We start from the raw sequence: 26,381 nt of genomic DNA, 5'->3' as shown, positions 1-26,381 counted from the left end.
GAGTATTAACAAAATTATACAAATATACTTGTTAAATCAAACCATTGAATCATTAAAAAAAGAAAAATCCATGTCCTGTCCCTGGTTTTCCCCTTGAATTAGAATTAGGAGAGCCGATGTGTAGCCTACTTATTTTTAATAATGTTGTTTCTGGGAACGTGTTTATTTGACCTTCGTTATGCTTAATGTGGTGCATCTTACAGATGTGGACAATATTTCAGGATGTCTTGAAGAGACAAGGGAAGACTGTGGTTTAACAACAAAGCCTCTTGCAGTCCTGAGGCCGGGTGGTAACAGCTGGACCGCTGAAGTGTAAGATTCTCGGTTAGCCTTCAAAAGGAATGTGCTCTTGGCCGAGCTGCATGTGTCTGTGTGCACTGCAGTGTCCTTTATGGTTAGTTTCCCCAAAGGCTTATTGTACTGATTGCATCATTTATTTTTACTTGTAAGAGTATTTTGGAAGCTTCAGAACGGTTGTGGAGTCATTACCGTTTCTAGCTGTAAATGGTTATGACTGCCTGTGGAAACTGTGTTGAAGGCAAACAAAAGTAAATAAAAGTCCCTCTTCTTTACCTTCCCTCTTTATCTGCATTTCGGCTGAGCACTCCGGCTGGACAACCCAGCTCCATGGGGTTACACAGGGCCAAGCTAGTTCTGATTTACGACATTTGTCTCCCAAGAAGGGCTATGCAGGTTTTTGGATGGAGGTGAATGGCTTGCATGAAAAATTAAAGCTGGCATATTTATTTTGAAGGGCAGAGTGGAGTTAATGACCCTACAAAACTCCTGACACATAAATTTATTTTTCCCATCCTTCAAATGAGGTAACAAGGCAACTCTATATCCGGTCCTGGGGAAGTTGATGCTTCTGACCTGAAAGTCTACAAAATGGGTAAACCACCAGGGCACCAGGAAAGTAATCTATCTTAAGAAAATGGAATTAGTTTTAACTATTATTAATTATCACAAATTAACCTCTTGGGCCCAGCCAGTGAAGCACCCAAATTATTTTTCAACACACTTATGTTTCCATTCCTAATACCAAATACAGCTTGAAGGAGAGAGGTCTTATTGGGAAAAAAAAAAAAAAAAAGACCATTTTTCATAATATTCAAAAACCATTGATGCTACCTCCTCCAGTACTCTGCGTATAGTTTTGCATGTGCAGCGTGGTAAAGGTCGTAACTGTTCTATTTCTATTCCTGTTTTGTGTTGTGTTGTCATTTATAGTCGATTCAATATCAATTGAGTATAATGTGATAGAGCAGGCTCTGTGAGAAAAAAAGAGAACCCGTTTCCTCAAAGGGCTTCCAATCTAGGCAAATGCATGACTCTGGCCTTCCTGAATCCCCCAGTGGCTTCCACTGCCTTTGCAATGAAATTCACCTCCTAGCCTGAGCTCACTAATTGTAAATGATCTAGCCACCAATTGCCTTACATTAGAGTCTCCCACAGTTCAGCCAGACAGGCACTGTTATTCCCATTTGGCAGGTGCAGAAACTGAGGCTCATAGAGAAATAACTCAGTTTGCAAACTTTTCCCTGGTAGCAGATCAGGGTTAGAGCTATTATACACTAAATCTTTTATCTTCTTTCACTCTCCGAACCTGTGGTTACATGATAATATAACCAGTCAATTCAGTAAGATGAGGAACAACCACTCCAAAATGCATGTTTTATGAAACAAGGCTTATACAGCAGACTTCAGTGGAAAACACTAGACTTAAAAGAAGAAGAGCTAATTGTTGCCACTGGCTCAGTCAACAGGTAGCTATATGATCTTTGAAGAGTCACCTTACCCCATTTTTGCATTTATAAAGTGAGGAAAGTCAAATGATAATTTCTAGGCAATATTTCCCAAATGTAGTCCAAACAGTCAGGGAGTGCTGCAAGTCTTGGGTCCATTCTGGGAGATTTGCCATGCGTGTTAGCATGTTAAAGGCCCTGAGGTCCTGCATGGAGAAACCTGTAAACGTTGCACTTTTTCACCTCCTCTGAACCCAGAGCATTTAGCCATATCTCACAGGGCTCATGCTCCCCAGAAAATTATTTGGGAAGTGAGTTTCCGCATACTCTGAAGGTGCTAAAATTTAATGGTTGACACTTTAGCTTGGGTTATAAGTATGGAACATTCCTCATGTGTTCTCTTTTAATTGTGACTTTCCACCACCCCCACCCTCAGCACTGAACACAGTGGGCAACAAATAAATGCCACTGACTGGTTTATTCAGCCATTAAGTTTAATGTATTTTTAAATGGTGCTTATTTAATGTCTGGCAAAATTTAGCCTAACAGAACAGTTCTGGGGCGGGAAGCATTGTACTGTGGAAACGGGGTGAAAACCACCAACTCTCCCTCGAGCCAGCCAGAGAGATGCCAGATGACATTTCAGTACCATTTGGCTAGGAGAGTTTCATTCAAATGCAAAAACAAAAGACAAATTCTGTCTCTGGTTAGTAGGCTTCTGATCTGCCGGAGTATGGTCTGTGGGAAATCAAAGACTTTGGTGTTGGGTGTCATTGAATAGTTACTCCGATGGGACAGCCATTTTTTTCTACCCTCTCTGCAGCAGTTTACAAGATTAGTTGGCTCAGCTCTATTCTCCCAGGGAGAAAACCCTCTTTTTCATCCCTCTGATGCCACTTGGTGTCTACTTCGGCAGTAAATTACCAAATGCCACCCTCATGGTTTGAAAGAGCTTTTTCACAATGAAAGTGCCAAAGAGTTTCCCAGGAATTGACTATGTGGCCTATCTTTTTTGTGTGTGCCCAAGAAAACAAAGTAACTTTGATATTCAACATAATACACAGAAATGGAGTTTTAAAAGGGATGATTGTTTTCAATAATGTGTCTTAAAATAGCATTGCTTCTTATCCTTTGGAAAACACATGTGTCCAAGTAATAAAATATGATAATAAAACTTTTAGCAAATTACCAAAAGTATAAAAAAGCATAACACCTTAAGAGCTGTATAACTCTACATGACCCTATTAACAAGAAACATTTCTTTTATCTTTGTTTAAAAAAACACAAAGCCCTGACTGGTGTGGCTCAGTTGGTTGGGTGTCATCCTACAAAGCTAAAGGTCGCCAGTTAGATCCCTGGTCAAGGCACATGCCTGGGTTGGGGATTTGGCCCCCAACTGGGGCACATATGAGAGGCAACCAATCAATGTATCTCTCTTGTATTAATGTTTCTCTCCCTCTCTTTCTTCCTCCCTTCCTCTCTAAAAACATATAAATAAAACCTTCAACAAACCACAACAAAGATCCTGTGTAGATTGTCAAAAAAAATTTAATAGTCTAGGTTCATAACCAAGAACACTGAGAAAATGTTTTAGTTTCTTCCTATTTGTATCAGTACAAATAAATTGTGAGAAAAGGCCTTTCCTTCTGAGCATGTTGTGTGATGTCACATGCAATACAGCTCCACACAGTTGAAACACAGTTGAAAGCGGTATAGAAAAGTGGTTAAGAGTGGAGAATCAACTTCGAGGTTGATCCAGTGTGGATCATAGCTCTGCCACTTAGTAGCTATAAGCTTTTTAAAAATCTTTGAGCCTCAGTTTCCTTATATGTAAATGGCAGTTTACCTTCATTGCAGGTTGTTTCAAAAATAAAATGAGATGAAGTCCATAAAACAATTACCCAATGCCTGCCACATAATAAGCAAGCAATAAATAATTATTATTTGGTAGAAATCTATTAGTTCATTTGACAGGAGAACAGAGGTAAGGTTGGTTTGGCCAAGGAGCAGCATTTCCCTGTGATACTCCTGGCCCCATTCCCCTCTTATAGGCTTTACATGTAGAAGTTCTGGGCCTGTCATTCATCCAAAATGATTCCATCTAAAAGCTCTTGTCCAGAAACCCCTAGAGAACTTCCCTGTGCATCATTGGCCCAAGTTAGTCACTGGCCAACTTGGGACACATGGACCATGGCATTGAACCCCAGTCAATACTGTGAATTCTGGGTAATTCAATTCAACAAATATTCAGTTGAACCAAATGCCTATCAGGCATTATGTTCAGCTTTGATGTTAAAATAATGATTAAACCAGGGCTTTGACAAACTTTTTCTCCAAGAGTCAGATGGGAAACATTTCAGGCTTTGCTGGCAAGAGGTAAAATCAAAGATATTATGTAGGGACTTATTGCCCATTTGAAATGTGCTCACTTAAAATGTGAAACCATTCTTAACTTGCAGGCCATACAAAAAAAAAAAAAAAGACTTGTCCCCTGGGCCGAATCTGCCAGTCCCCAATATATACAGCTCTGGTTTCTATCCTCATGAAATTTTAATTTATGCAAAGTGTGACATGTGTCTTGGCATTTTCCCTTTCCCCTCATCCTCTTGTCATTTGAATGTAGCTGAGCCTATCGATGAAATTATTTGTCCAGTGTCACCTCCTTATTTACCAAATCTAAGAAATCATTGGGCAGGGGAATGCACCAAAGACTGGCTGTTAATGACGTTCTTGTGTTTGGTTTAAGGCCATAGCAGGAAAACACATGCACCAGGTCAGAGATTCCTAAAAACTCAGTACTAAGAGAGAAAACATTAACCAGAAAATTGTCCTATCAAATACTGTCTTTTTAAAAGATCATCAGACACTCATGGAAAAAGGGCTAAACAGTATTATCCACATATAACCTCACATCTACTTGTAAGTGAGCTCTACAAAGCGACAGCCATTTAGTCACAAAGGCCATGCATCCACACACTGTGAAATGATATTCCACAGCTGGGACCACAGCGTGAGCTTCTCCCAGACTCTCACTTCTGCCTTGAAACAAAGCAAAGGACTGGAACGTGGGAAGCAGTGTGCTAGCACTTCTCGGGGCCCACTTAAAAGATGTGCACCCCAAGTCACCAAGGACGTGGAAGTTGGCTCAGGGCTCAGTCACATCTTCTTTCCAATAATTCTGTGACTTACCCTCCAGATAAAGAGGTTAAACCATGTACTACTAAACTTTGCCCACCCTGTTTCATACACTTGTGCAGCTTTCTCCCACCCCCGCTGCCTTCGATGTTTTGGTGCTTGTTGTTGGCATTTTGTGTGTGAAGAATGTCATTTGGGGATTGAAATCTGTGGAAGAATCATTTTGCTACCATCCACCAAATCAAAGGGGAGGTGATGGCTGGACAGGCCTGCTGCTGCCAATCAGATAGATTAGCAAGCTGTAGCCCCTGTTTGAGGTAATTCATAATCATCAAACCAGATTGTTTTTCTTTTAATATTTTCTGTCCCAGGCACAGTATTCAAAGTACATGAACTGCTCCTGTTAATTCTAAGCTGACTCATTAAATTATATTCCAGAGAACTTCACATTTAAAGACAGGAAAAAAAATAGAACCCAGAATCTTGAGCCCATAATCTGCTTGGCCTATTGTCTCTTTTTCCCTGGTAATCAACAGCCAGGAGGATCCTTAAGTTCCTAGTTGCATGTGATCATCTCGGTGGGGTGAACAGCATTTGTTCATCGGTCTGTTTGTATGTTGTGTATGATAGACTCTATAAGCTCTATAAAAGGGCTGCCGAAAGCAAAATAAAATAGATGATATCTCTATCGTCAGTTAACTTCCAATGATTGGAGACATTTTTTAAAAATCCAAAATAACCTAAATATCCCAAACCCCCAATATCTCCTCATAAGTTCTCTTTTCTAATATTCTATAGCACTTAATCATTCGGGTTTTAAAAAATGGACTAGTTTGTAATTTTTTAAGTTGAGTCTTGAGTCAGTGAGTCTTGGCATCCTCCTAGAATGTGCATTTTCTCAGGGCGGAGAATTTCGTTTTCTGTGACTCTTGTGTTTGCTAGTATTTTGCTAAGTAAAGGATGGTCGTGTTCACTTATCATATACAAGGGTATATATCAAGAAGGTAGGGTAATGCTTAAGGGCTGTGAGTCAGATAACTGGGCTCAGTTTTGTCATCTGCACAATGGGGAAAATAATCATGCCTGTCTTTGTTCTAAGGACCACAGGTACGAATGCATATACCGTATGGGACGTGTTGACCCAAGTCGAGCACAGAGTAGCTGCTCAGTACATTTGCTGCTGTTTCCATTACTGTTGCTCTTCCCCACCCCATTCCCCCACCCCCTCAAAATACACTTAAAAGTTGAGTAATAATCTGAAGTTAAGATAATTTGGCATAAACAACACAGGAAAATCTAATATTCTAGAAACAAGCCTAAAGCCAGGCAGTATTTTCTCATTTTCCAAAAATCCAATAGGGGATAGTCCAGTGTGGCCTTGAGAATAAAAATTATGGATAATGTTCATTCTTCAAAGGAGTTTAGCATATGGTTCCTGAACCAGTTCATTTTCTGGGCACGAAGTCTTATCTACAGGCTACTGTGCAGGGACAGGGTCCAGCCTGAGCCAGCACTGGTGCAGATCACTGCATTGCCTTTCTCTGTGGATTGTCCTGAGGTGGGGGGTGGGGGGGCTGCCATGTGTGCGCTCCCAGTTCTGGGGCTAGAAATAGGCACACAAAAGCATGTCACTCACTGGCCTCGGGTTCAGACTTCTAATTGGTAGCAGAGTGTTTGCTACGGCTTCCTTTGTACCCTTCCCTTGAGCTGCCAAAGTGGTTTTGGACATTTTCCCAATATATTCTGCAAGATTTGGTCAGACAAGAAGTATAAACTACTGGTGGCCCAATTGAGTGCCCCTCTCCAGTTTCCACAGGACTTAAACAGGGTTTTTGAGTGCATTAGGATTCTTCTGGTTGCAAGAGATGGAAAACTAAACACAAAACCAGCTTAAGCTAAAAGGTGGGCATATTGAATCATGTAAATGAAAAATCCAGGGTTTGGAGGGCTACAGGGGCTTAATTAATGTCCCTAGGCCTGTTTTTCTTCTCTCTCCTCCTTCCACAGAATCTGTCACCTTCTCTGGTGTGTCCTGGTGCTCCCTGGAAGTTGCAGGCCTACCTACTTCTAGGATAAAGTGAGAGGATCAGAATCCTCAGCTTGACTGCTGTTGGCCTGAACTGAGTCAATGCCCCTCCCTCAACCAATCGGCAGGGAGTGGAAGGGAAGTCTCTGGGCTGGGTGTACATTCCTAGTGAACCACTTGTCATGGGGCCCACTCTACTGAAGTGCTTGAATTGAGAGTAGAGAAAGAGAGCCTCTAAAAAAAACTGGTGACACTTTCTAAAAGAACACTTAGTAGCCAAAAAATATGGTAAGGGAAACTAGTTGCGGAGGGGAGGGGAGCAAAGTCGGGGATGTCTCCCCGCTGGTGACGTCAGTCCTGGTAAGGAATGCCACTGGCTGCCAGACCTTGTGGGTCTGGAGAGCACAGAGGCGTGGGCATGTTGGCCGTGTCCTCCCACCCTTCAGTCATTTGCTTTCTTCACACCCGTTTCCCAGCATTCCTGCCAGGGCACAGCTGTGCACAGGCTAAAATTAGAGTTTTGTGATGCGCAGAGCTTTGGGGGATGGGAAGGAGGACGTTAGTGGTCAGTGTGGAGTAGGATTCTGATCTCAGTGCTTTCGAAGGTGTTTTCTGTAACTTGAGAAGAAAACTTCCAAGAAAGTTTGGCCATTTAGGAGTGAGGAAGGCAGGAGTCTGATGTATCACACCCTGAACTATCCCATGAAAATACAGATGTAACAACTCTCAAAGTTTCCACAATTAAATGTTCTGTCCAAAATACACAAACAAGATGCCACCGATCTATGATGCAGAAAACAGGTGCAGGGTTGTTTTCACAGCCATGGAGGCTGGTGGCTTTGACTCCTGCCCCTGCAAAAATGACACACGTTTTTGAGTCACACCTTCTTTGCAAAATGTGTTCTGGGCCTGTGGGTTGTTGCCTTTATTGTTTAATAGGCACAGCAGTTATAGTAATATTGTTGGCATCTACTGAGTTTATATCATGCTAAGTATTTTACATGAGTGAAATCATTTAAGTCTTCACTATCATTCTTTGAACTGGGTATTATCTACATTTTACAGAGCAGAAACCTGAGGCACAGGGAGGCTGAGTAACTTGCCCAAGGTGACAGGACATTAAATGATAGGGTTCCACTCCTGTGCACAGCCACCCTGTTATCTGGCAGTGCTATCCCGACTGTAATGCATGACAATAGTGACAAATGTTACACTAACAACATGAGAAGCGTCATCTCCTTTCACTTTCACAGTAACTGTGGGGCATGCAACCTCACAGTGACCCCACTTTACAAATGAGTAAGCTGAGGCTAGCACTCACTCAGTAACTCACTCGAAGTCACAGTTTGAATCCAGAATCGGGCACTCACACTGACATTCTTAACTTGTGAGCCTGCCTGTGCCTGCTCCAGTCTCACTGTGTTAGAGGCACCTGTCCAGTTTTCCCCACTGGACTGTGAGATCCATGAGGGCAAGGGCACTGCCTTCATTACCTGGCTTGTAACAGGTACTTAATAAGGTCCTGTTTGTTTGTTTTCTCAGTGCCAAACGTGGAGCTTGACATGTAAAGGTGTTCTTCATAAAAAAGGGATTGAATGAAAGAACAAAGGAGGGTGTGACTGGTGACTACTGAGGTCAAAAAGAAAAACCTTTCTCCATAGCCTGGAGATCTGATAGTAATCTCTTTTTGGGAGATTGAACCTATAGCTTGTGCTTTGTGAAGGTCAATTCCACCGGAGTGCCTAGTCTCAAAGTTGAAATGATTTGGCTAGGGCCTGTCCTCCACAAATATGACAGGACTCCAGTCACTTCCCTGTTGCTATAATAGCTCTTATTACAAAAAATTCAAACAAAACAAAGACTCGGGTATTATATGAATTCATCTAATACAGCAAGACTCAGTCCTCAAGAGAGTTCTTTCTGTCTATCCTTTGCTAGGTTTCGGTTCCCCTCACCTTTAACATTTCTTTCTACAAGAACTCCACAGATGTTGCAGAAAATGCCACTCACACAGCAATTAATTCAGCCTCCTGAGAACCAGACTTCAAGCTCCTCCATGGCCAGGTACTGGGCACTCTGAATATGTGGAGAAAAGACCAAAGAAGCAAATGCCCCTCTTCCCAGGAGGGGAGTTCCTTCCAAAACAAACAAAAAAATAAGCCCTGAAGCAGATGATTAAAGGAGGCTGTGGTTTCCAGCCAGCTGGAGAGGTAATGAAGGCAAATAACTTGAGATATGTTTGGGAGGGACCTGTTAGGGAACCCTAGGTGAGCCCCATATGGTATCAAGTCCCTACTTGCAAAACTCAATTGAATCAAGTCCATGTTCAAACAATTGTGGTTTCTTCGAGCTCAGGAGACAGCTGTCCAAAAAAAATGACTCACCAGAGAGGCTGAATGTATTGCAGATACTGCCTTGAGAGCAAGCCATCCACATGTGGGAATGAATTATTCAACCTCTTGTGGAAGCAAGAGATGAAATTTGCATTAAATCAAAACACTATGTAGTAGACCATATTCCACCACCACCAACCCACATCCCAAAGGGAGGATTTGCACAGTTTGTTTCTCGGGCGACTTCCACCTTTCACATTTATTCTCTGAATATCTTGGGACAGACATAAGATTGTTTTACAAAGATCCCATCTTGTGGCATTTACCATGGCTTCCCAGCTCTTGGTCTTTCCTGCCTCCCTTGCTGGCAGAAACCTGACTTCGGGCATTCATTCACCATGTACGTGTGCAACTCCAAGGTGGTTAAGTGTTAGCCTAAGCCAATCATGGTAAGTCCATTCTTCTAACAAGACATCGGTATAACACAAGCTAATCTCAGGCAATGAGGTACAAGCTGATAGAAACTATGAGCCATAAAGAATGTTCCTTCCTTTGTAAAAAGGCATGAGGGTAGAAACAGGCAACCTGTTCTGTTGCTAAATATCTTACATCTTGTCTGCATTTTTTTCCTGGAACCATCGCAACCCTCTTGCTACCATGCGGGTGAGCTCTCCCACATCCTGTGGGCAACAGAAGGATGGCAAGCACCCGGGTCCCTGATGACAACGTCATACCACTGAAACAATCCGAGTTGCTTACAGACCTCTTGCAGACTGAGATAACCTCTCGCTGTGACGAAGCAGTCCTTAGCTAGATTAATGTACTTGCTCACTGGATCCAGGCAAGCCTGACTCTTGTTTCAAGGCAAATTTTTATTTTCTTAAAAATTCCTGTGTTAGCAATCATGTCTTGTGTCTTTTGAGAAAGTGAGGGCAACATGGTAGACAGCTTTTCAACAACCCAAAATCCATTACATGTAACATGAAGAATACACAGTCTAAAGCAAGAGTCTGTAAATCTTTTCTTTAAATAGCCACATAGCCCTTTAAAGACTTTCATCTTCATAGGCCCTACAGTCTCTGCTGCCACTGCACAACTCTGCCACTGTAATACAAAAGCATCCATAGATAATACATAAGTGAACAAGCATGGCTGTGTTTCAATAAAGCTTTATTTACAAAAACAGACAGAGGGCCAGATTTAGCTGACAGGGTTTAATTTGTTAGCCTAGGGGTGTCCAACCAGCTGCCCAAGGCCCACATACTGCCCAGGATGCCTGTAAATGCAGCCCAACATAAAATCATAAACTTAAAACATTATGAGATTTTTTTTGTTTTCATTAGTGTGTGGCCCAAGACAACTCTTCTTTCAGTGTGGCCCAGAGATACCAAAAGGTTGGACACCCCTGGCAGAGTTCCCGAAGGATTCATCCCTCCACCGTGAAAGCCCCCCCGATGGCTTCCGTCTGTGACTGCAGCCCTGCCTGCCTTCCTGACTTGATCTCACATCACACTAGCAAGTCTGGTCTTAGAGCTAATCTGCCGAGCTTTCTTTCCCTCTTCTCTCTTCAGTGACCTCACATTTCATGTTCCATGTCTTTTCCAGAATGATTTTCCCCTTGCTCTTGTCATGCTAGTTTGTTTTTTCTCATCACTCACGAGCAAACACAAACATTTTTTTCCAAGAGGCCTTTCCTTAGCTCTTAGTCTAAGTGTCCCACTTTTCCCTACTCAATTCCCTGTCTGTCACCTGCTTCATTTTTTCCCTTTGTATTTACCAGAGTTTGCCTCCACTTCCCCACAGTCAACCCTGCCCCCAGGCAAGAACCTGGATTATCTCCATCACCATTCAATTCCCCGAGTCGAGAAATAAAGTAGATAGTAGATATTTATTGATTTTGGAGTAAACGAAACTATTGTGGGCTCTGGTTGGCTCAAGGAAATGTTTTAAAGATTTTCATATATTTTCTTCAGTACAGAAATAGTTCTTTTCTAATCTTACAATATACTACTCTTGTTAAATTTTAGCTATTAGTGACAAAATATGTGCTCCCTGAACATGTAACTAGACAACTAATAGAAATGTTAATAATTATTGGCCACACGACACTTTGAATGCGTCAAGAAGTTAAGGAAAATGTGTATGTGGGAAGGTGGGGGAGTAATTTTCTTATTTGTTCTACCTACCACACAATTTCCTGGAAGCACTAAAACTGCCTGTTTGTCATTAGGAGCTGTGCTCATTGGGAGCTTCCTTTCCATGAAGAGTCGAAGCAGGTAGCTCCACCCCAGACCCAGGTCAAGGCCTGGGCCCACATTCTGTCCAAAGCTGGAGCTATGTTTGGGGAGCCAGGAAATAGCTGCTTTATCGAATCATACAAATAAAAAAAAAGGCAATTCCAGTCTTGTGGAAAAGACCCTTTGGCTTTGGCTTTATAAAATCTTCAGTGTGATTTTCAACCAAGAGTCCAACCATATGAAAGGATCACTTCACTCTGCTTAGCCATGAATGACTTCAGAAAGCCCAAAATGTGCTTACAGATAAAATTCAACACCATTGGGAGGGGGAGAGAGGGGCACAGGTGGGAAGTTATTTGTTTGGGGTTGTTGCCTAGTGTGAATTAATACTGGGCTTCCCAAAGTTTTGGGTCATTTTCTCCACCCCCTTCTGTGTGTGAGTCATCCCCACCCTTGGTGATCACCTGCCTGGCTGGGGGCCACTAGCTGGCCTTTCTCAGACCAGGAAATCTGGTTAAGATACAATCTCTGGCACTCGACTGATTTTTTTTAAGTACTCTCATTAATATCTGTGACTATCCCATGAAACTCCCTCCCAAATGCTTTTTTAAAAATCACCAAGATATAGAAATGTGAACAAAAATGTCCTTAAAAAAAGAGAAGAGTCACACAGGAGGAAATGAGAACAGATCTCTCATTAATGTTTTTCTTTTCTATTGATAATAAAACTTATTCTCCCACCTGAAGATCACTCCCAAATGTTCCCAACGTCTGTGCTTTCAGGTGCCTGTAGCAGCACAAAGCACCTTCCTCACTTAGGTAGCAGACACTGAGTCAACATACACATGAACTTTGGCCACTTCCGCTGGCCCCAGCCAAGTCTCCTCTGTTTATGTGACAGGCATCTTGAGCCACAGTGAAAAAGGCTGGTGGTTTTGGTCTGGGCTTTGGCTCCAACCAAGAGAGCAAATCAAAGTTTGTACAGATGCCGTAATGAGTGTCTAGGGCCAGGTGGGAATTGCGTGCCACTGGAGGCAGCCACTACTACTCGTTCCTGCCAGATATGACCAGATAAGGGTAGGCCCAGAGTTGCCAGATATTCTGATTTAAAAAAAAAAAAAAAAAGAAACCCAGAAACATGGATAACTCTTCCAACTAAATGTTGGAACAGTTTAAGAAAAAAGGAATGGCCCAAGCCAAGTGTGTTTACAGGCCAGACTGAGCCTGTGAGTTGCCCATCCAAGGCCACTCTGCAGCAGCCTCGTAAGCCCACACACTGCTCCCAGGGAGTGGCCGAGTCCTCAGAGGGCATCAGCCCTGCCTCGGGGTTGGACCAGGGTTCATGGCACGTGAAGGTGCAAGTTCAGACCTACAGATTGTTAACACTTCGAGATCATCAGCCCTTCTCCGTCATGGTACATACTTCTGATTTTTAATCAATGAAGAATTTTTTTTACTTCTCTTTTGAAGTAGTGGTGCTTCTTTGCCTAAATTTAGACTTCAGCTTACATCCCTTGAATTTTTTTTTTTCCTTAGGCTCTAGGCAAACATGAGCTTCAAACGAATGCATGCTTTGTTGTTCCAATTTTATCCCTGGTTTCCAGAACCAGAGGCAAAAGGTAAAACAAAAAATGAAAACACAAGAATCTCTCTTGTTGGCATAGCATACACTTTCATGGAGTTAGAAGTTCATGTTTTCTTTAATTAAATTTCCTTAAAGAGCTGTGGTTTAGGTTAAAGACAAGTGAGTTTTGTGAAACTAAGGACCTATTTAAAATATTGCTGCACGTAGCATCAAACCAGAAGTGCCCCCAAGATGCTCTTCATCAGTAAGCCCCTCCAGCAGTGCCTTGTGTCCCTGCCCACTTTGTGTTGAGAGTGGAAGTGCTGTCGGGATGCAGCATTTGCCCCAGAAGGGCTCCCTGAGGAAGGTCCCCATCGGTGTGGAGGAGGCCTGAAAGCAGCAGCGAGCAGTCTTGTCACATCTGCTTGACCTCACTGCCCTTTGTCTAGCATCCAGGGAGTTTCCTCTGTCATGCCTTTTAGGATTCCTTCAGATACACCCGATAACCCCTCTCCAATGTGCAATTATTTCAAGCTGGCTAAATGTTGCTTTGCATGATCTAATGTTGCTGTTGCTTTGGACTCTGTATCCCCCTCTAGGTATATTTTGAGTTCTTAATATTTTCTCATTATTAAAAATATGGAAAACTAAGCAATGGCAAATGGATTCCCAGGTTTTAATCTACACCCAGAGGTAACCACTGTAGATATTTTCGTTTACTTCCTTAGCAGTTAAACACATTTTTTCCTTAATTTCTCTGATACCATCTGCAGTAAAACACACTGTGAATTTAATTTGTATTCCCAGAACTTAATGAAGCTGGTTCCTTCTTGTCATGACCATCTTAACTCCAATGTCACCACCTCATATACTTCTTCTTGATGACCTTTTCTAAAGTAATCGTACACCCCTCCATTCTGTTTTATTCCTAGGACTTCATACTATCTGAAATCACCTTGTACCTACCTCTACTTGTCTATGTTAATATATTAACAACCCCACTAGAACATAAGCTCAGGAGACCAGGAAACTTCTGTCTCATCCACTGCCATGCCTTCAGAGCCTAGAACAGTGCATCTGCTCTCTTCCAGACCTGCTACAATGACGGCACAAGAGGTTTTTAAGCTATTCATTTGCAAAAATAGAAAGAAGGAGAGAGAACAGTATGGTGGAGGTGGTAAGGGTTGGTGCTAGAAAATGTAAACTTAATGCCATTGTATTCCTATACCAGCCCTACAGAGTCCTGGTAAACCCATCTTCCCACGGTCTACACCCTAACTCTGATTTAATGCCTTTTTATTTGGATGGTGCCAATCTTGTCTTTGGTGTAAGAATCATGACTTAAATATATTTTCCTGCCAGTAAAAAAAGATTAAAGTATCAATTCCTATAAGCCCATCTTTTCAAAGGTAACTGTTAACCTTAGCAAACTTCTAATCTTGTTTCTATACTTTTTAAAGCATAATTATGATTGTACTAATCTACACAGATTCTGAGCTTGCTGACAAACTAATAAAATAGACTTCATGCTTTTGCCTGTTTGATCCACCAAGTAGTGTAGTTAGTAGAAAAATCAAGTCGACGATGTTAAAAGGAATGGAGAGGCCAAGTGGAAAACTAGTAGAGAAAGGTTCCTATTAATTTATGTGTTTAATAGTTCTTATCCTTCATGCCTTATTACAAATGACATTTATGTGATTGAAAACAGGTTATTTCCTAGTAGCCCATCTCTTCCTATTATATATATTTTTGCCTGGATGTATTACTTTTCAGCTTGTGAGGCAAAAGTTAGTGACTGTGGAAATGATTATAATGTCATTAAAGATTGTGGCTTTGGAGGGAAAATAACCAGCTGGGACAGAACCTAAGCCACAAGGTTCAGGCGTTGCTGAAAATCCCATTAAGATGAAAAGAAAGAGGGCAGGCTAAGGCTGTGGGAACTGACCCCGCAAACGTGAGCTCGTTTCCTCTTTTCTGTGCACAGCTCTGAAACGGCAGCCTGGGGCACCCACAGCGGGACACACTACCCCACAGTCTTTGACGTGAGTCGGGGGAAATGTTGGGAAATGTGTCAGTAGTCAGATGAATTTGTAAAAAACCAAATCCTATCAAATTAAATTATTTCTTAATAAGTTTGAGTCTGGTAATTTCAGATAGAATAGGCATCTTTAAGTAGTTGAGATATTTGTAAGTGAAGACAAAAAAAAATTAGTTGATCTTCTTTACGAGAATGGCTCAGGTTTGAAGCAATTCTTATGTGCCTTTTCAATAGCACGACTCCCTGGAGCACCCCACCTTTCCGCATTTATAATAAATAGTAGTATGCCCTCTCCTTCTGGGAATGATGGAACAAGACCTTATTGGATGACTTCCCTGTGGAAAATGCCTTCAAATCTTGACACACTACCAAAAGCTGGAGATCCTGGAGAGTGAACAGAAGAGACACGCTAATGGGGAGAACACACTTGGGGGAGGGAAGAAGGGGAGCTGCATAGAGTCCCCACGCTCACGGCTCAGGCTAAGTGCTGTGGGCACAGTGTGCTCAGGCAGCGGTGGTGCTTGTGCAACAAACACAGTCTTTCTGAGCAGGGCAACCGAGACCTGCTAGGAAAAGAGGGGTGGTCACCTAAAGGAAAGGTCTAGAGAGACCTATCGAATTCTGCCTGTCCATATCTCTGACTGACTCTCAAACTATGCAGCCTGCCACAGACTCAAAGCAACTTAGCTGAAGACAGAAAAGATGGACTGAGACAGCAGCTGTCACCCAAGAAACAGTTTGGAGTTAGGTCCCTAAGATCATCTCCAGCTACAATGAAACCACACTTGTTGGGGAAAAAAAGAATAGCATCCAGAACCTCTACTGCTTAACATTTACAATGTTCAGGATACAATCCAAAATTATTAACATACAAACAATCAAGAAAACGGGACATGCTCCCAAGGGAAAGGGAAATCCGTTGACTGTGACCCCAGAGTGAACCAGATGTTGGGACTAAATGATAAGGATATTAATGTGGTTGTTATAACTCTCCTAAATGATGCACATGATGAATGAGAAGATACCACATTTCCTCAGAGAAATGAAAACAATAAAAAAGAAATTCTAGAACCCAAAACACAATATCTGAAATAAAAAATTCACTAAACTGACTTAACAATTAAATGGAGATGTGAAAGAGACAAGTGAACTTGAAGACAGAGCAATAGAATTATCCAACACAACAGAGAAAACAGGTCAAACAAAATATAAACTCTCAGAGACCTGTTAGATAATATCTAATAGTCCAACAGATGGGTGAATGGAATTCCATAAGGAGAAGAGAAGAGAATGGAAGAAGGAAATATTTGAATTCATGACCAAAAAATTACTGAATCTGATGAAAGATAAAAATGTACAGATGCATGAAGATCAGTGAAAATCTCCTATCTTCTTATTCATTATAGTCCACTGTGGAAATCCCAAGACAAAAAGCAAACAGCAAGAGGAAAACAACACATTACATACAAGGAACCAGTGATCTGATTACTGATGGTTTCTCAGCAGAAACTGTGGAAGTCAAAAGAGGGTGGACCAAACATCTGTACAGTACTGAAAGGGAACAAAAATTGTCAAACTGGAATTCATTACTCAGAAAATATATCCTTGCCCTGGCTGGTGTGGCTCAGTGGACTGAGTGCCAGCCTGCAAAGCAAGGGCTCTCTGGTTTGATTCCCAGTCAGGGCATATGCCTGGGTTGCAGGCCAGACCCCCAGTAGGAGACATGTGAGAGGCAACCACACATTGATGTTTCTTTCCCTCTCTTTCTCCTTCCCTTCCCCTCTCTCTAAAAATAAATTTAAAAATTAAAAAGAAATAGAATATATGCTGCACACTGAAGACTGAATAATGACATTTCCACATAAGAGGAAACCAAAGAGGCACCAGCAGTCCTGAACTAACTGCAAAGTGCACAGGAAGCTCTCCTGATAGAGGAAGCTCTCCAGGAGAGAGGGAAGATGAAAATCAAAACCCCCAGGAAAGAATGCAAAGCATTGCAAATGGTTATATCTGGGTAAATACAAAAGGTTACTTTAAAATTTGTCTTTCCCACATAATTTATTTGCAAGCCTTATAATGGTTTAAAGTAAGAATCATAACATTGTCCAGTGATGTTTATAATGTCTGTAAATGTAATACAAATGATCATGTCAGCATAAAGGAAAGGAGAGGAAATATGGACTAGCAAGGATATAAGACTTCCAACACGTATGTGAAATGGTAAAATATTAACTGCACATAGACAGTAAATAGTTAAGGATGTAAATTGCAATCCCTGGGGAAGCCACACAAAAAAATAATAATGCAAAGAGATATAGCTAAAAAGCCAATAGATCTAAGATACTCCTCTTAGGAAAATATGAGAACTCTATGCTGTTCTTTTTTTTTTTTATGTCATTCTTGAGTTATGTCCTCTAGTCATTCCTTCATCCAGGATTTAGTAATAATAATTATTATTATTGATAATAAACCTCACTAGTCATTCAAGGAGCAACTAAAGAACATCACCCTCCTCCTCCCATCTTCAGTATTTTACATCGTGAAGCATTATGTGGTATACTGTGGCCTTTCCCATACCTCACAGTAAAGGCAAGTGCAGAACCCTATGCTAGAAAGGAGGAAACCGACTACACAGAGAAAACAAACTGATTATTCCTGAAGAAATATCAGGTCAAAAAACGTCACCCCAGACCCAGTCTGTGGACCTCAGACGTGGCATGGAATAGAGCCTCCTCTATTGATGACTGCACTCAGGAAGGCCTGCTGTCAGGGAAGGAATAAGTGGGGTGTAGGTGGAAGGACATCTGGAATAGTATATACCTAGAGACCACGTGTTTTTGCAGAATACTCTAAACACCTAATGCTAGTTTATTATGCTAAATTGTTTATTTTCTCAAGCCAAAATTCACAACTTTTAAAGAGAGAACTACTCTGTAATCGGGACCTGTCTCAGGAAGAATACACAACTACCTCCATCAGGACCTCTGTTCCAGAGAGACTTTTTTGCTCACATATTCAATACCATCCAATACCCATCGCTTGGAGAGGGGGAACTTTGAACAATATCAAAAGAATTTTACTGTAAAGGATCTTGTATTCGTGGCAAAGAACAAATTTCTCTTTGTTGTTGTTATTTTAAGCTCAATTACATGGAGGATATGGGGGATGTTCTGTATGTCATTTTAGCCCTTAACAGACTGAGCACTGAAATTTGTGTGACAGTTTTTATGACTCACTGTGATTTGATTGGGCAGGGTGGGAGACTGTTGCAGAGGGGAGGAGTTGATTATCATTTTCAATAGATTAAATTTCAAATATTATCATATTTTGCTGTAACTTGTAAGATAATCTGGTCACCAAAGTAGAATTAGTTACTGCTGATAAAGAGAGGAAAGCATAGGGGAACAATAAGGGCTTGAAGTTTTCCATTCACCATCTACAGAAGAGGTGTGTGTAGCCTAATGGAGCATCGGACTAGCTGACGAGGTCACTTGCAAGGCTCAGGTCAAGTCATGGAAGAGTTCCCGAGGAAAGGGGGGATGGTGGTGATTCATGCATTTTGTTTGCTCCCTTCTGTATGCTGAGCTTCCTGCGGAGACCTTTACATTTGTGATCTCATTTAACCCTCACATCAGCTCAGTCAGGGAGATGGCATTGTGCCCATGTTACAAAGTAATAAATCGAGCATTTCTAACATGGACAGCTGATGACTGGGAGACCCAAAATGTGGATCCAGACCTTTGTAACTCTAAAGCCCATTCTCCTCCCCCCAAGTCAATTTGCTCCCCTTCTCTTTTGTAATGTGCACTCCTTATTGGCCACCTGACACCCAAGATGATTTTGAGAACCTCAGCATTACATTATAACCCCATTTTAGTGATGTCATAAGAAAGGTTCACAGACCTTTACAAATTTCAGTGACAGGAAACATCATTTGATACACTGGGTGTCAAGATTGTAAAGGCCAAATGTGTGGAATATGTCCATCTCAATGCAGGTTGCCTTCCAAGAGAGGGCAGTCTATGCTTCTGGATGGTCAGGTCCCTGAGCTTTCAAATCCCAAGATAGCTAGCACACTGGTGCCGCTGAGAAGCTTCTCAAACATTGGAATGAAAATGAGCAAGGTATAGAAGGGATTCTTTGATAGGCAGTTGACTAACTTAAAGTACAATTAAGTAGAACACCTTTTCCAAACATTCTATCACATAACTTAGATTGAAAATCTCTCCCTCACTGCTCTCATCTAGTAGAGCAAGAACTCTTTTACCAGTGCAAATGGAAAATGTTTCTGTCTGAATTTCTGACAGATGTTGCTATATGTCAGTGTTTTTTGTCTCCATCAAACCCCAAATCCTCTTTTATAAAATAATAATAATAATAATAATAATAATAGCTTTTTACCAATCTGTACAGAAATTCACAGACTACATAACTCATAAAATTTAAAAGCAAATACAATATCCTATATAGTATAAAAGAGAAATAGAAGTCACCTAGAGCAACATTTCATTGGTAAAAATCTCAGGCATGACAACACTCAAAGATGTTTTTAAAAGACAGTGTCTGACCATGGACGTGGTTGTTACTAATTGACAGTGTCACCGGGAACACAGCAGCCACAACACGGGGTGCGCACATCGACTCAACACCTGGGGCATTGCTTGCTGTCAGTGATGTGATTTTTTGTCCCTGCACCCAAATGATGAAGACTTCTTGGTAAAGTTCCAAGCAATCAAAATTCAATCTCCTTTGATTTTGACAGTAGTTGCATCCCTTGGAATATTCTAAACTACGTTAAAACTGCATACAAACATTTCGTGACTGTCTGAAAGAGTTGGTCTGAGGCTCCAGGATGTCTGCCAGGACAATTCTTTGCTGTATAAGACTCTGACATAGGCCTCCCTGGGCCCTGCTCGCTAGATGCCACACTACCTCGATCACTGGGGCTAGCAAAAGGCCCTGACACGTTTCCACAACATCTGTGAGGAGGTGATATCCACATCCTTTGAAAGTGGCAGCCCATTGAGTTCCCGAAAAGCTATGTGTAAATTTAATTTTCAGACCTGAATCTGAATTTTCATGTGGTTTTTGCAAAATGAGGTGCATTTTTTAAAAACACAAACTTTTTTTTGTGGCATGAACAAAGATGTTCCTAATTCCCTATAAGTAATGTTCTTGGTTCACCCTAGGTGGTGACATAAGACACTATTCACTGATGTAACTCAAGTGAGGACGCAAAGTTAACTGACGTGCGTACAGAAGCTAATAAACAAAGAGCAGGTGGCCCGCAAGGATGATTAAGATGCATTGGCAAAGGCACAGACATCTGAATATTCAGCTGACTCGAGGACGAGGCAAAAAGCCCTTGGCTCTCTCACAGGTTGATGGAGTCAATTCAGGAAAAAGGTGAGCCCGGGGAAAGGTGATGTCAATAGTTGCTAGGAGGCTAAAAGTTTGTGAAGGATACAAAGGATGAGAGTCAGGGTACCTGTGACTGGATACATGTAAACAAAGGGTTAAGGATGATCATGACATTACAATCAGCCCAGGTAAAGGGGACCAAGGGTCTGAGAGCTGCCTGGGTGGACATTGCTTCTTGAATGACATGCTCTCACATCAGGATCTTCAGCTGTAGGGGGCTACTGGTGGGTGGCACAGAATATTTTATTCCCTGTCCAGGAGTGGTTCATGAGCTTCCTTCCCTCACTGTTCCCAAGACACTGTCTGCTACCTGCACATCTCTGGAAGGCCAGCTCACTTCAACTGTGTGAGACAGACATCTGTTCACCATATCACAGGGGCCACAGTCATGTCGGCTTTTCTTTCCCTTTGGGGGAAGGTGTGACAGGTATGACTCCACACAGAAATTGGGGCAGGCCAGTAAAGACCACCTTCCAAGTTCCCCAGGCATGCCCTTCCCTCAGGCTAACCACGCACAGTCCAGTCATGCCGTAGTTTGCGTGCCTGCCTAGATACCTATCTTCAAGAAGGCTCCAAAACTCAGGCCCAGACACTAAGGCCAGTTCATCCACACGTCACTGGGCAACATGCCTGGTGTCATTTGAGCAAGCTGTTTTGGCAGCCAAGTTTTTTTTTTAATGACATGATTGCCCAGGCTTTCAAATCCCATTATGAAACTTTTTATCCTTTACTCAGAGCTTTTTTTTTTTTTTTAAATCTACCAATTTAGTTAGGTGGACAGAGATGTTGAGGCGAAATATTTGGAAAATGGGTCTGAGGGGCCAGATGATGCAGTGAGTCATGAGAACCAAACACATTTCGGGGAGCTGTAGTTGTCCCATTGTTCCCTGTCCTGAAACTCTTAAGGACAGTCACTTGCTCTTACAGAAGCTAACCCTGGCATGGATGGAAAGAGAGTTGGGCTGATTGCCAGAGCATCTTGGAGATTCATTAGAAGAGCTGTAGGGAAGAGAGGCCCACCCAGGCCCTACCTTAGGGCCACCTCCAACATGGTGATAGAACAAGGCCCCTCTCTGTGTCCTGCCATGCATTCAGAACCCTATACAGATGCAGCCTGTCTGTTATTAGAAACAGCAGCCAACAGCAGTGTTATGCCTGCTGCTTCAGGGCTGATCATAACTTCAGATATGAGCCATTCACACCAAGGGGAATATACAGAGCATCATATCTACCCTAAGATGCAACAAGAACCTCAAAATTGACTTTGAGAGAAACAGCTCTATATTTTCATGGACATTCTCTTAAGTTTATTCAGCTGTCAGGGTGTTCTTCTCTCCTATCTGCTTACCTGGAGAAAATTGTAGGTGATGTTAGAGCAAGGTATCTACATCTCACATGGGCACACACATTGGACTTGGTGGGAAAGCGGATGCAGGATTTCTGGGGCACTTAGCCTCCTGAGAGCCAGGAAGTTACCTAGCTCCACAGCCATGGCCTGGCACCTAGTGTGGTGCTTGGCACAGAGCAGGCATGAATAAATCTGGGAGGCATAAAATGACTGAGTGGATTAGCCACACCTATCTCCTGGCCCCTCCGCCTCCTTCTCTCCCTTTCTCTCTCACCCCACTTACCTCCACTCCCATTTCTCAAAAAAAAAGCTGGGTCCAAGTCAATGTTATATCCATTCATCAAACAGAAATAGTCAATGTTATGTGATAGAGAGAAGTGGTGTCCATATTGGTTAAGAGTGTGGACTTGGGAGCCGGGAAGAGCTGAATTTAAGTGTGATCCTCTACCACTTGTTAGTTGGGTTACCTTGGACAAATTATTTAATATTGCTTAGCCTTTCTCCTAATCTATTAAGTGCGGATAATAATAGTATGTACCTCATATGTTTCTTATAAGAATTAGAGATAATGCATGTAAAATGCTTAGTACCATGCTTGGGACTTTAGTGTTCAATAAATGCTAGCTGCTCTTATTATTTTTCTCTCATACTCATTAACACTATGTGGGAGTCAGCCCAGCAAAGTGACCACAGTTAGGCCTGGGCCTCTCTGAGGAAAATTGCTAGTTTATCTATCTCTGGAGCAACTGGAATTATTTTTTGCACCGATCTGACTGGTTTGATTAGCTTGGTTGCTATGGTTACATTACTGGTTGGGCTTCAGCTTCTTCATTGTAAACAGAGATCGCTGCTCTGTCTACACAAAAATAGTCACATTTGGAAAGGGCCCTAAGGAGTAAGGATGAGTTTGGGGGTTATGCTATTGTCTAGATGCCTAACATTTTAGGATTTGGTTAGGGGAGTCGGAAGGGATATAAAAGCTGGGATTGCTGTGTAATGTACATCCAATGGTATTTATTCCAACTGCACTGACTCACACATCGATGAGTTGAAGGAGTCATGATTCATAGCCATTATGCCAACTCTTCCAGCTGTGTGTAGATCAGAAAACATGTCTTCTTTAGAAAACTAGATAAGTTACATGGCTCAGATTTTATCCCAGTGATGTTGTATGGCTTTTTTTTTTTTTAATTTAGGTTTAAACAGTTAAAAACAAAAATTCAAGGCATATTTTCCACCAGCATAAAATTATTTTATTCATGAAGAGTAAAGCCAGCCCTGACTGGTGTGGCTCAGTTGGTTGGGTGTCACCCCACAAAGTGAAAAGTCGCTGGTTTGATTCCTGGTCAGGGCATATGGCTGGCTTGTGAAGCCCAGTCCCCAGATGGTGCAAGAGGCAACCAGTCAATGTTTCCCTCATACATCGATGTCTCTCTCTCTCTCTCTCTCTCTCTCTCTCTCTCTCTATCTATCTATCTGTACCTCTCTCCCTTCTTCCCCTCTCTCTAAAAATAAAATTGTAAAAGAGTAAAGCAAAAAACTTGCAAGAATGATGACAATGAAGGAAAAGAAAATAGTGGATACAATCATTTTCATAATTATGTTAATGTTGTTTGGCATACCTTGCTAAGCACTCCCATATATTATCTCACTTAATCTCAGCCTGTAAAGGGCATACCATTACCTCCATTTTACAGAGGAAGAAATTAAGGTTTACACAGGTTAAGTGTAAGTCTTATTAAAGTCACACAGTTGTGGATTGCAGAATACTGACCTTTTTTAATGTCTGCTTTTCTTTTGTTCCCTCAAGGATGGTTGAGTGGAACTGACCACCTGGGCTCATGCCCTCTGTGTTGACAGAGCACAAGGTGGAACAACATTTAGAGCACTGGGTGACTCAGCCTGCCATTAATCTCCTCTTGAACTGGCAAAAACTCAAGAATGAGCTTGTGCTATTGACACTTAGTCTATGGAATCCCATAAATTTGCCTCCATAGCTGGAGATCTGAGTCACTCTGTAGTGACAGAAGATTCTACCCCTCTTACTTACCATCAGTCCCTTAATTCCTGAAATGATCTGTTGGGTGGCCTTTCATTGGTTAGCCTACTGTTCAGTTTTCTTCATCATCATTTATAGAACATTTCCCATCAGTTAAGCCCGTTCATACTGGGTATGTGGGGTCAAAAAAGTGAAAAAAATCATCCCTCCTCCCCGAGAGTAACTGATCTAGTGATACTGACATAAATAACTAACTATATAGGTAGGTAGACAGAGAGACAGATGAAACAGTAAATAAGAATAAAGGCCAGAATACTGTGCTAGGAATGTAAGCAGGAATGAAAGTGGGGACTAATTCCAGCTTAAGGCTGGGGATCTGCAAAGCCCTCTAAGAAGTTATAGAATTTGACCTGGGCTTTGAATCTGGGAGAAGGATGCTGGTACCAGGCAGGGAAAGACTGTCTTAACTATAAAACCCAGATATGGCCATCTTGTCCCTTGCTTTCATGAAGCCCAAGAATTGTCTGAGTCCCTTTCTCCATATATCAGCCCAATTATCACCACCAATTCAGCAGAACTGATTTACATATGGAATGAGTCCTCTTTATTATCCCTGACTTACCCCTTTAGTGACTCCAAAGGCAGGAATGTTAAGCCAAGTAGTAGGGGACAGGCTGCACCCCAACAGACCCAAGCAGATGTCCATTTGTGTTTAGAGAGGGCCTTTCAATAAAAATAAAGCACACAACACATATAAATACCTACTTATAGACATGTCCTTGGAACCTCTTATCTCATTTTCTACCATTCTCTTGTCTACACCTCTCTCATTGCTTTATTTAACAGAGACATTTGTTCCTCACCTATGTCACACAGGTCCCTTGGCTAGGTACCATACAAAAAAGTATAAGATATGACTTCTGTCTACAAAGGACCATCAACTAATGAGAGAATCCACTACCTCACTATGGGTTGAGAAAGGGACCCACACAAAAGACAACTCTTTGCTCTCAAGCCTCCACAACTTTTTCCCCCATCTGTGTGAAGCCATATTCAAATTAGATTTTTTGAGAGATATTCACAATTTGCCTTTGTATTGGGCAGCATTATATGTTATTATTCCCAATTGATCATCTTATCTGGATAATGAACCTATAAAAGTAGGAAAAAAACATAAGACCAAAATTCCCAGATATTAATGTTGGAGCTAAATGGAATAAATGACTTTTATATTGGACCCTGAATATGTAAAAGAATACAGAACCTGTATTTTCAACTAATTTAAATAAAAGATCAAATTGAAACAGAAGCCAATTACCAAATGAGTGGTTTTGATACAAAGAAAATGTAACCTACTTCATTATTGTAATGGCAAACGTCAATGGAATAGAAAATCGACCAGTCTTTTTATATTAGAGAAAAATGTAATGCTTGGATTCTAAGGAGGGTCTGCTCATATTAGCCTTGACTGCATCCTACGTAATGGATCACGGCCTATAAGGTCTCATTTGCACATCACTAATATACGTTTTTAAAGCCACATTAAATAATGTTAAATGTTGTGGTATTGTTAATGTGGTGAGAATAATTGTTAAGAGATCAAATTACCATTCTATAATTTTTAAACTAAACCCATTTGGTTTTGAAAATATTTGATACAGAATGTGAAATCACAGAGAACTATATCCAAAATTAAATAGCAAGTTTGAAAGTAAATGATATACATCAAAGGGGGAAATAGTTCTCCTTTGTACCCAAATATAGGTTTTCCAGATACACCACCTGACTGGTCCAGGCAGGGATCAAGAAGTTTGATCCTAGCATCATCAAACTGGGTTACAATTAAGACTCTTAACATATAAAATACATGTTTTAAATTATCTTCATAAATATCTTCAAAACTGTGAATACAGGTCTGTGTTCTCTCATTGTGATTTTAAGATCTTGCTGTGATCTAAAGTGTAATAGCAAAAGCAGAGAAAACAAAGTCACAACACGGGGACAAAGAGCACTCAGCAGTGAGAACAGACGTTAGTGGAACCACTCACACACGCAAGTCTATCTTTTCTAAGAAAATGGAATCTGCCACCACAGCATTCCAATCCCTTTCTAACCTAGAAATGTTCTCAGCGGTGAGCTGCAGGCATTTCAGAGCATGTCACATGGAGAATAGCCTGACGATAGTGTCCTTTTCTGTTCTCACCAAAATGTCGCAAGCAGAGCCACCTCCCCAACAGGCAGTATTAGAGGGTACAGAGGTGCACTGTAGGTAGAAAAAAGGCACTGTATGTGTGTATGTGTGTGGTAGCTCTTGAGTCATGTGTTATTGTCCTTTCTCTTCATTTGTTTCCAGCCTTGAAAGTTTTATTACCATTACTGTGTTCACTTTCTGTGCTCCTCATGCCCAGGTGTACGTTGCAGGCATAATTTTAAAAATTGAAAGAAAAAATCCATTGCACTAATAATTAGTTTAAGTTGATACAGTAGCTTGACTTATATGGTTAAAAACACCTACCTCTGAATAAACCAATTCTT

General features: G+C 41.5%; 1 protein-coding gene across 2 annotated transcripts in view; it reads right to left on the bottom strand.

Annotated features, from left to right (window-relative positions):
• LOC123478169 (suppressor of cytokine signaling 2) overlaps positions 1–26,381 on the bottom strand; it is a 101,635-nt gene that overhangs the window by 28,901 nt on the left and 46,353 nt on the right. The gene's annotated exons all lie outside the window — the stretch shown is intronic.

The sequence above is a fragment of the Desmodus rotundus genome, chromosome 10, assembly GCF_022682495.2.
Source record: "Desmodus rotundus isolate HL8 chromosome 10, HLdesRot8A.1, whole genome shotgun sequence".
Taxonomy (NCBI): domain Eukaryota; kingdom Metazoa; phylum Chordata; class Mammalia; order Chiroptera; family Phyllostomidae; genus Desmodus; species Desmodus rotundus.
Note: the sequence above shows the minus strand (reverse complement) of the source record. Positions and strands in the feature narration are given on the sequence as shown.